Source organism: Ascaphus truei, chromosome 6, assembly GCF_040206685.1.
Source record: "Ascaphus truei isolate aAscTru1 chromosome 6, aAscTru1.hap1, whole genome shotgun sequence".
Lineage (NCBI taxonomy): Eukaryota > Metazoa > Chordata > Amphibia > Anura > Ascaphidae > Ascaphus > Ascaphus truei.
Genome location: NC_134488.1, coordinates 81152975 through 81166522, shown reverse-complemented (window position 1 = coordinate 81166522; position 13548 = coordinate 81152975).

Sequence of the window (13548 nt, the reverse complement as noted above, 5' to 3'; positions counted from 1 at the left end):
TCACCTTAGCGGTTAATAACTGCTATTGTAATTAAGGGGTTAACCCCCTTTGCACACTACCCACCTTGGAGGCCTAAGCACCAACTCCGGACCCACTATATCCCCCCTGTATCCATTGATTGGCACAGTGGTATATCATACCAATATAATATGGGCATAATATGCCACTATATCACTCAATGGTCAACATAATAAAAACAAAAATGCCAAAAATACACAATAATCACATAAATACAGAAGCACCTAAACACCCCAAAAGTAAAAGAACGAAATAGCCTAATAGTACAAAACAAATAAATAATTAAAAACACTAACGAATACTAAAATGTAGTAAAAAAACATGCCATCCAAATTAAAATCAATTTAATTCAAACAATTAACAGAAATCGAAAAAAATAACAATCAGTAGAAAACAAACATTAATCTAAAAATGCATTTTTTGTCATTGTATTTATCTGCACCATAAACGGGCACAGATTAATACATTATCAATCCATGGGCAATGGAAAACATTAAAAGAACCAAATACAATAAAAAAAAACTGTAAAAATAAAATTACATACATTCAATATTTTTCTTACCTTTAGAAGCGTTGGCCCTCCGAATCCCGGCGATTCTGCAAGCTCTCATACTGCGACGTCAGAGTCAATCCAATACCATCCACCTTGAAGATCCAGAACAGGTAGCAAAATTATTCTTTCTTTTATCTTCTATCACCGTCTTCTTTCTTCATCTGTCATTATTTCTTTCTTTTCTTCATCTGTTAATCCAAAACCCAATGGTTAATCCAGAACAGGATGTTCTTTTGTCGCCTTCTTCCTGTTAAATGAGGCTCCCAGGCCTTGTATAGGGCCTGTGACATCACATTTTCAGGTCAGAGGGTACAGCTCCAATCTTATTGGATGCTGTATCATGCGCCCGCCTCCTTTTTTTTGGTTAAGATGTGACGTAATCTTCATGGGTGGTATGTCACATACTTAAAACCACATGGCTATATCACATTTTATTACAGCCAATGGGATTGAAGACAATCCCATGGGTTGCTGTACCATGTGATAGGTTACATTAGTTCAAAAGGATGTGACATCATCCCTTAAAGTGACATAACATCCTTTTGAACGTATGTAACCTATCACATGGTACAGCAACCCGCTTCACACCCCCTCTGCACTCACTAAACCTGCTATTGTGCCTTGACCCCTTCGTTGCTTTTGCTAGTCACTAAGGTAATGAAGCAGCTTTAATGTAACTTTTACTAATAGTGTGCAGGAGCAGGGGGACTCCTGAGCTGAACGCTTTAATTTATGCCTCTGGGACACCCTGCTTCCTGAGTTACAGGCCCGGTATGGGGCATTGGGTGCCAGTATCGCAGTCATTTTTTAATCTTCCGTGTCACATGACCGTGGGATTTAAATTCTGGAGTAGATACCGGCACCTCGTACCAGGGCCTGTAAATCAGGGAGCAGGGCGTACCTGAGGCTGAAATCAATGTCATTCATCTCAGGAGACCCCTGCTCCCACACATTATTAATAAAAATTACATTAATGCAGCTACATTACAATAGCAGATAGCTGCTTCAGTAATGAATTAGTTACATTTTTCATTTGGATTTTAATACTAGTGTATTGTAACAGAGCGTTTCTGGAGCAGAACCTCACTGATTTGAGGTCCGGGGATCCCCTGCTTCCCAAGAGACAGCCCGTTATGGGGTGCCAGTATCTCCTATGCATTTAAATGCCCCGCGTCATGTGACCATGGGAATAAATGCATAGGAGATACCGGCACCCCATAACGGGGCCTGAATCTCAGGAAGCAGGGGGTCCCCGGACCTCAAATCAATGCAGTTCTGCTCCTGAGACTCCCTGCCACAATACTCTAGTATTACATTTTATATAAAAAAATGTTTGATCTCTGGTGAGATTTGCGCAGGGAAAGGTGTCTCTCTCTCTGCAGCAGAAAGAAATCGCCGGGTGAGCCCTTTTAAGAGAGGCGATCATCACGTCGCCGGCTACTCACCAGTTTTTCAAATGTTGCTATCGCAGGTATTCCGGGCTTTCTGCATACCAAGATAGCAACGCTATCAAAACCAATGTAACCAGCCCTGTGATTTTTCTTTTCGCCGCTTAGTGCATAGGCCCCAATACATTTTTTTATCATGAAGACAAAAGCGGGATTCACTAAGAAATGAAGGACATTTTTTAAAGTCCGATAAAAAAATGCACTATCGTGTTACCTGTTTTTTGTATCAGTGCTATCGTGCTATAAATTCTATAGTGCGATAGCTGATAGAAAAAATGCAGCTTTTAAGAGCTGCCTGGAGACGCTGTGCCTCTATGTACGGCTCTTACAGGCGATCATGCAGTAAAAATATTGATTTGCAGTAAAAATATTGATTTGCAGTAAAAATATTGATTTTGATAATAGTGTACATGAGCAAGGGATCACGTGAGCTGAAGTGCATTGGTTTCAGCCTCGTGGACCCCCTACTTCCCAAGATACAGGCCCCGTCCGGTATGGGGTGCCGGTATCCCCTGTGCTTTTAAATCTCCCATGTCACATTACCGTGGGATTTAAATCCTGCAGGAGGATATCGGCACACCATAACGGGGCCTATATCTCAGGAATTTGGGGCTCCTCGAGGCTGAAACCAATGCGGTTCCGCTCAGGAGATGCCCTGCGCATGTACACTACTATCAAAACCCCAATAACAATAAAGAAAATGTCATCACCTTAGTGGCTATCTGCTATGTTAACGAAGCAGCTTTAATAAAAATTGTATTAATAGTGTGCATTAGCAGGGGGTCACCTGAGATGAACCACATTGATTTCAGCCTCTGGGACCCCCTGCTTCCTTAGTTACAGACCCAGGTATAGGGTGCTGGTATCTCCTCCAGTATTTAAATCCCACGGACACGTGATGTGGCCGATTTAAAAATGGCGCAATACCGGCACGCGATGCCCCATAACGGGATCTGTAACTTAGGAAGCAGGGGTCCCTGAAGCAGAAATCGGAGAGATTCAGCTCTGGAGACCCCCTGCTTCCGCACACTATTAATAAAATTTACAATAAACCAGCTTCATTACCTTAGCGGATAGCTGCTAAGCCAATGAAGGGGGTTAAGGCACAATAGCAGGTTTATTGGGGCAATTGCCTCCAATAAACATTGCAATATGTAGTAACCACACCACCCTATGGCCCCCAAACCCCTGTGGGTACCACCTGAGGACACCCAGACACCCGTGGAGACCACCGGAGGACCCCCAGACACCCTCGGGAACCACCCACGGGGACCACCCAAGGGCCCCCAGACATCGGCTGGGACTACCCGTGGACACCCACACACCTGCGTGGACCACCCGAGGGCACCCATACACCTGCAGGGACCACTAAAGGGCCCTCAGACACCCATGGGGACCACTCGAGGACCCCAAACACCAGCAGGGACTGCCGGAGACCCCCACCGGCCTCTTGAATTAATGCTGTGCAGAAAAAAAATGCTTTTATACATGTTTCCATCTCTTTTGAGCCAGCTTTTAGCTGGTCAAAAGAAACGGTGAGTTTATACAGTACGATAAACTTATCACTGCTTTATGAATAGCAGTTACTTGCAAAAAAACGGTGGATTAGCCATGTTTTGGCCTATTGTACGACTTTTTTTTCACTGTTGTTATGGATGATAAAAAGCAGTTATAGTGTGATACTGCACTGTTATCACTGCTTTGTGAATAGCAGAGCAGGCATTATCGTGCAATAAGGGCATTTTTTGCACTTAAAACCACTTAGATTGTAATACTCCCCGTACTGTATTCTTTGTGAAGCGCTAAGTACACTTTTGGCACTATATAAATAAAGACATACAATACAATACTTATCACTGCTTTGTGAATGAGCCCCTTTGTGTGCCGTGAGAAGCAATTGAAATCACTTCCTGCAGTTTGTAGAGTGTAATTTATTGTAAAATAAAGTATTTCAATTCAGTATGTGTCTGGCATTATTTTTGTCCCTCTCTGTTATACCATAGCCACCATTGTGCCTATATGTCATGTGTAGCATCAAAAATGAGTGATCAAAATTTGGAGGTGGCAGACGCGACCGGCACTTGCGGGCCGCTCGTGCGCACGCAAGGCTTTCAAGCGCTAATAGCGCATGTGTGGCTGGCAAGTGTCGATTATGCACGTGCGACCGGTAAACGTCGATGCGCATGCACAGCCCGCATTTATCAATCGCGCATGTGTGGCCGGCAATGTGATGTTACACGTTATCACGTTTCCATGGAGAACGGCACCAGGTAAGTGCCTAAGAGGGCCATTTTTTTAAGTCCGCCATTGGTGGTCATACATGTAATACTGTGGTTCCCTCCCCCTTGCTTCCTTTAAAAGCAGACCACTTCCACTTCCTGGTTGACAGTTTAATGTTACTTGTGGAAGATACTTGAGTTACCTGATATGCTAATAGCTAGATTGGTTACAAGTGTGAGCAGTAACCATCTTAAAGTATGATGTGACAGTGATGCTGCTCAAAGCTGGTTTGGCTCACACTGCTTCAGTTGCAGCCTAGACAAGCAGTTGTTACAGGTTCTAGTCCAGTGGTGCTGTACACTATTCCAGGCATTATGTTGAGGCCTTAGTGTGGCATGAGACTAATTTAAAGATAATTTGCATAGCCATTAGTATATTTCCCAGTTGGGTTCCTCATGTGTGCTTGCTTCCTGTGACAAGCACAGTCTCTCGCTCGATTAATCCCTATCTGGATTTTTAACTATCCGGCAATGGATTCCATTCAATTGGATTCAATATCAAATCTGAGTTCGGATTCTTAAAAATCCATCCGAATTGTATTCAATTACAGATTTGAATGAATCCGCTCATTTTTTTTATTGCCCAATTCGCGGTTTTGGTGGGTGGGACTGATTTAGTCTAAACAATCAGCGGAATTTAGGAAAACGAATTTGGACAGAAAGCACAATTAATCCAAATGTTTGTGAAAATGTGGTGTTCCATCAAGCAAAACAGGAGATATATTCAGATTTAAAGATATTACATTTCATTGCATTCACCTTGTGGTGAGAAGCACTAAACATTTCCCAGGACCAGTAATGTAATCATGCTAATTTTATGTAATATGAAAATTTAGCATAATCCTTGAATATAATTTATATTATGCTAAATCTCTCCACATATTCAAGGGATTAACTCTCGTGTCTCAGAAAATCCAGTTTTTTACACTGGTTGGACATGTGAGAACTATTTAATTCATACGGCAAAATCCATTTCTGTCCAATACAATATATTTTTCGCACGGAAATGTAAGAAAGAATAATTTGCTAATCATTCAGTGAAGAGATTGTCATAGAATGCCTATTATCTGAAATACAGGACTTGCCAGGATCACTCTGAATTATTTGTCACCAATGACCAAGAGTACTTACACTCCCAGAAAATAAATTATGATTAGCTTAATAACTATACAGGAAAAAGTCCGGTACAATACGAATATACAGTAATATGAATAGCTTTTTTATGGTCATTCAATCAGATTCACAATAACAATATTTGTGCAGTGCTCCCTGGCCCTACAACATTTACACTGCTGCAGGAAATTAAAAGTAGAATAAAAATACGTGTACAGTATAACTTCATGATTCATGGACATTTCTAATCAAATGGTGCAAGAATACATTTTAATGCAAATCCTGCATTATTCTGTCAGTATTATTAAAATAACTTCTAAACCATTCCAAGCTGAAACCTTTTCATGCCAAGCCAGAAAATGTAGCTCCATAGCTAAGACACGTTTATATAATATTTTTAGCATTCAAATTATCATCTCTTGTAAATACAGGCCGTTTTAATTTCAGTACATTTGAGACTAAAACCTTTACCAATCTAAACTAGCAGAATTTAACATACTGTAATATACAGTACATATTTCTTTTGCATTTCATTCTACAAGGATTATGAGACCATTATTTAGAAAGGTATTTATATGTTTGAGGTTGTAGGGATTTTCAATGTTATCTCTCTTATATTTTGTTTGTTTAGGAGGCCATTCTTCTGGTGCTAGATTTTTTTAGTACTGTACTAAATGGATGTGGTCCCTGCCACATCCATTTATAAAAATAAACACACATTAAAAAAAATTGTTTTTCTTAATAGTCAGAGATCATTGTTCCACCAAAATTATACCTGTTGATGCTAATTTGTTTGCCCATTACAGTATATAGTTCCTATCAAGACTAGAGATCGGGAATTATTCACCAACATTATTTGCTGCGAATATGGGATTTATTTATTTGCAAGTGCAAATATTGATGGATAAAGCAAAACATTTTTTATTTGCCTACCTTAAAAAAGTCTTTCAACCTTCATGCTATTGTACAGTATGTGTAAAGTATTGAGTGCTATATTTTGCATTCAGTATAAAAAACAGATTTTATCTACAGGAGACAAAATAGGGGGTACCTAAAGCTCTCCTATTCGGAACATGTGTGGTTAATAGGTGCACAAGGGATATAGAAATGTGTACAGAAAAAGGTTGGAAGGATCAACCCAAAAATACACCTGCCTGCACGCAATATAAACCATATAATTGCATCTGGTATAGCGGCCGGAAGTATTCAATCCATGGGGTAATACTATCCCATATAGCCACTCCAGTAACTAATATAAAATCTTTTATTAGGTATATGTAAACAACAATTTGAACACACACAAACATATAAAACTATTAAAATAAAGGAAAGCTAATAATGTACATATACCGCACTTGCCATGGTAAGGGCTATTAAGTCCTGTTTCCTTTTGTTACCTGGGGTGGTGATGTGCAGGCTGGGGGTGATGTGTAGGCAGGGGAATGTGATGTACAGGAAGGGGGGATGGGATGGGATGTGTAGGGGAGTATTGTGTGTGTCCGTCCATTAGCAGTAAAGCTTTAAAAAAATAGATTTTAAAAACGAGAGCCGCACTCCCAACGCGTTATAAGCAGATCCGCGTTGTTGCAGATTGTGCTATAACAGGGTTGAGCTGTAAAATATATATAAAATAAACATACACATATACACATGCACATAAAAATCTACCGGTACTTTAAATGGTTACAATTAATTGAAGGCCTATTTGTAATCCGTGCTATCCATGGCCTGGTGAGGAGGGATCCACATCTTGCCTGATGCAAGATCCTGTGTTGCTGAATATTCTACTGTACATCTGTAATTATTTATTTGAAAAATTTATTTTCTTCATTCTTCATCTATTTTTTGTTGACATCTCTTTTCTTTCAGCGGATGTGGCCTCTGTAGCAACTTCCGGTCTTTGGTGAGAGCCTTGGTCTTTTATAGGGATGAAAAGGCTGTAACAAAAGACTCATCATAGCATTACAATGGCTAACAGTAACACAATATAAAAGAACACCACAGGCAATAAAAATAATTCAAATACATTTCCATCAGATTGATTGCTGTACCATATTATTGCCTTTAATGATAATATTAAAAATGGTTGGCCAAATCTGTGATGTCCTCATTAAATTGTGTTGATATTGGTCATTAGCCCTATTAGCCACCTTTCGCTAATAGGGCTATTGGCCATTATTGTAGAGAAGGGGTTAGGTTTCTTGGGGAGGTTAAAATGTTATTGGGTAGGTACACTGTGGAGGTTAACTCGCCTGGGGGAAATTAAGGGGGTTAGAAAATCCCTTGAATGCCATAGCGGTTGAACCACTATGACATACATTGGGTAATAGGGTATTTCTATTAATTCCACTATGCCTTCCAAGTGGTTAATTTTTTTTTTCAAATGGTAAGGCAGATGTCAAATATACTGTATTGCATTGCAAGAATCTTCCTTAGCATATGGATAACTTGAGCAAGTGTTACTTCCAGCTAGTGCTGTGGTGTCAGCGTTAGCTTACTGATAGCCATATACAAATGAGTAGCATAATAGCTGTTGTTTTTGTATATATTTAGCGTTGTGGCTCTCCATTAAAATCAAGGAAGCTAGCATGCATTACATTTTTAGGTAGTGTGAGGTTAGTTGCACTTACAGTATTTAATGGAGCTTTTTGGATCTACACCTAAACAAGTAAATTTCCGAAAGTTTCAACCAGTACAGGTTGAGCGAGCAATATGTTGGAAATAAAGTAGCATGTCTCTTAAAATGTTATCTGTGAAACCATTGCTGTGTTTTAACAAGCCCTTTATGATGTCTATAGTTATCCTGAACTTATTTTTTATTTTCTACAGAACTGTCTAACATAAAGCTTGATATTCAGTATAAGTAACACATTTTATATTCTATATTTAAGAATGACAATTGAGCAACTTGACCCACTCTCTGAGCATACTTGTTTTTTCAAACCTTCTCCTACTGTTCATCCCATCTAAACCCCTGGTCTGTAATGACATAGGTTTTATGAGGATCTGTGTTGAGAATAAGAATGCAGTTATAAAGAGTTGGATTGGTTCCAGAGTTGCGTGGTAAATACAACAGTAATCTGCCTTTAATGTATGTCAATTTTAGCCTTTGGAATAATTGCACCATAACATATCCAGTGATCTGCGAATGGTCTTGGTGTTTTTGATAACTGCCTTCCCTTCAATTTAAAAATACTTTCATTTACTTGTAGGTAATGTGATGGATTGCAAAAGTAATTTGAAAACTCTTGACCTGTGGTATGTAATACAAAATCATTGGTTCTTCTGTTAGGGGAGAGCATCATAGGTCAAAGTCTTTTTTTTTTAGCCATAGTAAGATAACTACTGGCTGCTCAAAAAATTAGGTTTGCAGACAAGAAATTTAGTTTAGCACTCAGGGATCCATTATACTGTACTTTATGGTCTTTTTTTGTACACTGTGAGCAATAACTTCAGATTCAGAAGTAATATACTCAAAGTTACCAGTGTAGCCAGGTACCCCCCCCCCATCGGGCTCCCCGTGTTCCGGTTCCCCCCCGTACCTTCAGAGTGCAGGCAGTGCGATAGATTTGCTGGCGTCTCCCGCAGCAGGGCGCCGCCATGTTGGGCGGGCGCGCGCACGAACGCTGAGTCATGCATGCGCAGAGGCGGCGAGGAGCGGCAGAGTGCCTGAGAGGTTGCGCCTGCACAGGGCAGACCCACAGCGGCCATTACAGGGGTTTCCAGAATGCGAAGTGCGCCACGGCGGCCATTAGAGGGAAAGCACGAGGCTCCCTATGTTAAAGGCTGTAGGCGGGACTACAATCCCCATGATGCTCAGGGGCAGTGACACCACCTGATACCAGGGAGCCAGTAAGGCTGCAGGATTCTGCCAAAGGAGCAGGAAGAACTATTGCCTGCTGGGAGAGGAAGCAGTCAGTGTGGATCAGGAGCCTGAAGCTGCAGGTTAGATCCACAGAGCAGTGCTCCAGGAATTAGGGCAGATGTTCAATCCCCAGGGCCCAGTTACCTCCCTGAGTCACTGTAGAGGTGCTGAGAGTGCTGTATCTGGAAGGCCTTAATGCAGGGACCTTTTCATATAGTTTGAGAGAGGGAATGCTGCAGGACATTGCCTGATTACCAGCGCAGCCTAAGAGTGCTGGTGTGGCATCTGTTCCATAGAAGAGACAGTGTGCAGTGGATCATCCGGCTGGGGATCCCTCCCCTGTGGAGTCCGAGTGTTCACCCCTTCTGCAGAGAGCAGCGCAGCACGGCGTGGGATCATGTGGCGGTATTGCAGAGTTACCAAGGATTCTCCTGGTTAGGACCATAACCAGGAAGGTAGTATCTTAAAGTGCACCAACGGCCCCAACACAGGGAAGCGCTGTCCCTTACACACACACCCTGACTTCATAGCTGGTCGACACTAAGAGGTTAAGTTCCCTGGCACAGTGGTACACCAGGGATAAGGTGATAAGGACTGATACCAATTATCACTCAGTGATACAGGACTGATTCTAATCACACACTCAGTTCTATATGTGTGTTGATATAAATGCTATGGTATGCAAATGTTATGCAATGTTGTATTATGTGATGCTGTGCTATTGATATGCCAAGGATAGTATGCTAAGTAAATACTGTTTCATACAGCGGTGTGTGTATTTACTGTATGGTTGTTCTGGTGAGGGCACACTCCCACCACGTTGGGATCCCTCATCAGTGGAGGCGCTGCACCGAGTGTAAGTACTCCCCAGGCTCCCAGTGGCAGAGGCTCAGGCCTCTGATTAGCCTCACAGGTGACAGCAGTACCAGTAGCTATAGTACTCTAGGGGTACACCCACTACATCAGGAATGATCAAAGTCTAATATGCTTGCTTACTATTCTATTTATAATATTAGTTTACTCATGTACTGTATAATATAATATTTATAATATTAGTTTACTCATTTACTCTGGCAGTGTAAACTATGGTGCAGATAGTGGAACAATTGTTTTTTGACCACTTGCATATTCTTCTATGCAAACTAGGATTATGAAATGTATTGTATTCTCCTAAAATATTACATTTTTGCCACTTTTTGTGGAAGCGATATGTTTTCGTTTTGTCTTTATGATTGTTGAAAAGAGAATAAGGTATATATATATTTAGCCATATACATTAAATAAGTTATGGTGGGTAAAATAAACGTGCCAAAAACCTTGCACAGTACAGCATACAGTAAATACAAATATCCCTTGTTATCACATTCACTTCTCAGACATGAGTGCAACCCTACTTTTCACCATTATTTCCATTGCAGCTAGGGATACTTGTAAACGACATGCAAATTAACACACAGGGGCTTATTCACTAAACTGTGACAAGTGGTTTAATGCACGATAAATGCTCTTATAGCGCGATACTGCCTGCTTTGCTACTCACTAAACAGTGATGGCCGTGCAGTATAACGCTCTAATGGCTTTTTAATGACCTTTAACAGTCTGAGGCAAAAAAGTCGTCCGAAAAGCCAAAAAAAGCAAAAATCGTTTTTTTTTTGCCAGTAATTGCTAAAGGTTGGCGCTAAAGATATTGCAAGATGCATCAAAGCATTTTCTTTCTTTTGTTCTGCACAGGATTGATACTGGAGGCCAGCGGGGACCCATCGGAGATTCCCCCCGTGAGTCCCCACAGGTCTCCCGTGGTCCCTGTGAGTGTCTTGGCGGTCCCCACAGGTGTCTGGGGTTCTTTGCGGGTCCCCACCAGTGTCCGGGGTCTTTGGGGGGGGTCCCGGGGAGGGTGGTTAGGCCTCCCAGGTGGGCAGCAGGGGAGGGGGTTTAATGCCTTAATTACTATAGCGGTTACTAACCGCTTAGGTAATTAAGGGGTTAGTGGCCATTAGATTCTATTTTTTCTTTTTTTTATTGTTATGTTTCTGCCAATGAAGGACAAGGACAGTGATGAGGGTGTGGACGGCCTTCCTCCTGGCAGGGGTAAGTGCAAGTTTTATTTACTTTATGCGGGCTGGTTCTATTTTAAATGGGCAAAGACACTATTATCCATATCTGGATAATAGTCATTTTGTCCATTACTGTACTGTACTGTATGTGGTAAAGGGGTTGTTGGGGGGGGGGGTTGTGTATTGGTAGGTAGTACGGGTAGAGGAATTGGGTGAAGGCAGTACTTGGCCCAGGGATGTGGTTAGGCCTGCCGGGTGGGTTTCGGGGAGGGGGGGTTGTTAACCCCTTCATTACTATAGTGGTTACTGCCACAATGGGAATGAAGGGGTTAACACCTCCTGCAACCTTCCCGGTAGACCTAACTACCCACCCTGGGCCAAGTACTCCCTTCACTCACACCCTCTTCCCCCAATAAACCAACTACTATGTCTTAACCCCTTCATTGCCTTATCGGCTAGCCGCTAAAGTAATGAAGGTGTATTAATTAAATTTTTACTTATAGTATACGGGAGCAGGGGGTCTCCTGAGCTGAACCTCGTTGATTTTAGCCTCGGGGACCCCCTGATTCCCGAGTTATAGGCCCCGGTGTGGAGTGCCAGTATCCCCTCAATGTTAAAATTCTCCCGCGTCACATGACGCAGGAGATTTAAACGTACAGGGGATACAGGTTTTTTCATTGTGAATACTGTTTTTACCAACATGTTTATTAAGCGATAAAACAATGCAATGTCGATCGGCAATGCACTGATTTTTTTCACTGTTTAGTGAATAGGCCCCACTGTGTCACATTTCGCTTCAGATACACTTTAACATGGAGCGCTTCAAGCTTATACCTGCCATATTGCACAGCTTTTCAGGCCAGTCTGGGTTAAAAAATGTTGCAAAACCCTACTCTACCCACAGACAGCTGTTTCAGCCTATTGGGTCTGATCGGTGTGAGGTTGGATATACAGGCTTTGCAATTTGAAGCTAGGATAGGTTTCAACGAAACTTTAAATAAGTGATAAAAAACCTTAACCATACAGCAAACAAAAATATCACTTGTGGGCACGTTCACACGTCTCAGACCGGTATGTAACTCTGCTTTTCACCATTATCTCTTAGTATGCAATGCTTCCATTGCAGCTAGGAATTCTGGGAATCATTAGAAAGCTAGTAAAACAATTGTGTATGGTTATGACACAGAAACTAAATGTATTGTTCTAGGAAAATGTCATATGTTAAAAATAGTCATCCAAATTCTTTAATACTGTTTTTTCCTTTACTGGCACACCTGTACATGTTTTATTTCATTGGTTTATGTTCAGTTCATCATGAGCATTGAGCATTGCCAATATTTATTTATCAGCTATTCATCTGATTATTTTTTTTAACGTAATGGATAGCTATGTGCTGTTAATTGGTCTTGAAGAAATATAGACATTCATTCATAAAGTAAAAATTCAAACTCCATCTTAGCACCACACTTTGGAACTATTGTATTCTTCATATTACATGTTCTACATTTCTCTCAAAATTAAAGAAAGCTACAGGAAGTCATTCATTATTTTGTGCTACTCTTCCCATATTGAATGTGCTTTGTAATTGTATTAATTTGATGCAATGAGTCCAAGTCACAAAGCAGCAATCATTGTGCCACATACAGTACTGTATGCCTATTAAAATGCATTAACTTTCTGGACTTCACACAGATATCACCAAGTAATGTATGATCCTCTTAGGCACCTTAAGTGCTCTCTAAATACATTAAGTAATAAAACTGAAGAAGGGTGATGCAATTATGCTTGGTAACATACATCATTTTGTGGAACAAAAAAAACCATTACAATTATTAAATTAGGGTTGAGCAAAATGGAAGCATAACAAAAAAAGTTTCCATTTCCTATGAATCAAATGTACTGTACAGGTGTATCTGTATAAATGAATTGTATTGTCAAATCAGTACAGATGTAGCAGATGTTATAGCACCTGTTATCACGCGTTAAGGCACTAATTGGTGAGTTGCAGTTAGCAAATTGCACGATTTGGCAACTCGCACCTCTATTGAATTATATTGCAAATTCACCCAATAAGGCAAATTGCCTGTCAAAACTTGCAACTATGGTAATGCAAACTAGCACAATAACAGGTGCAATAATGTCTGCTACATCTCTAGGTACCAACTGTGGGCTGGATATATCAAGCTGTGGTAAAAGTGCATTAATTTTACATTCCTT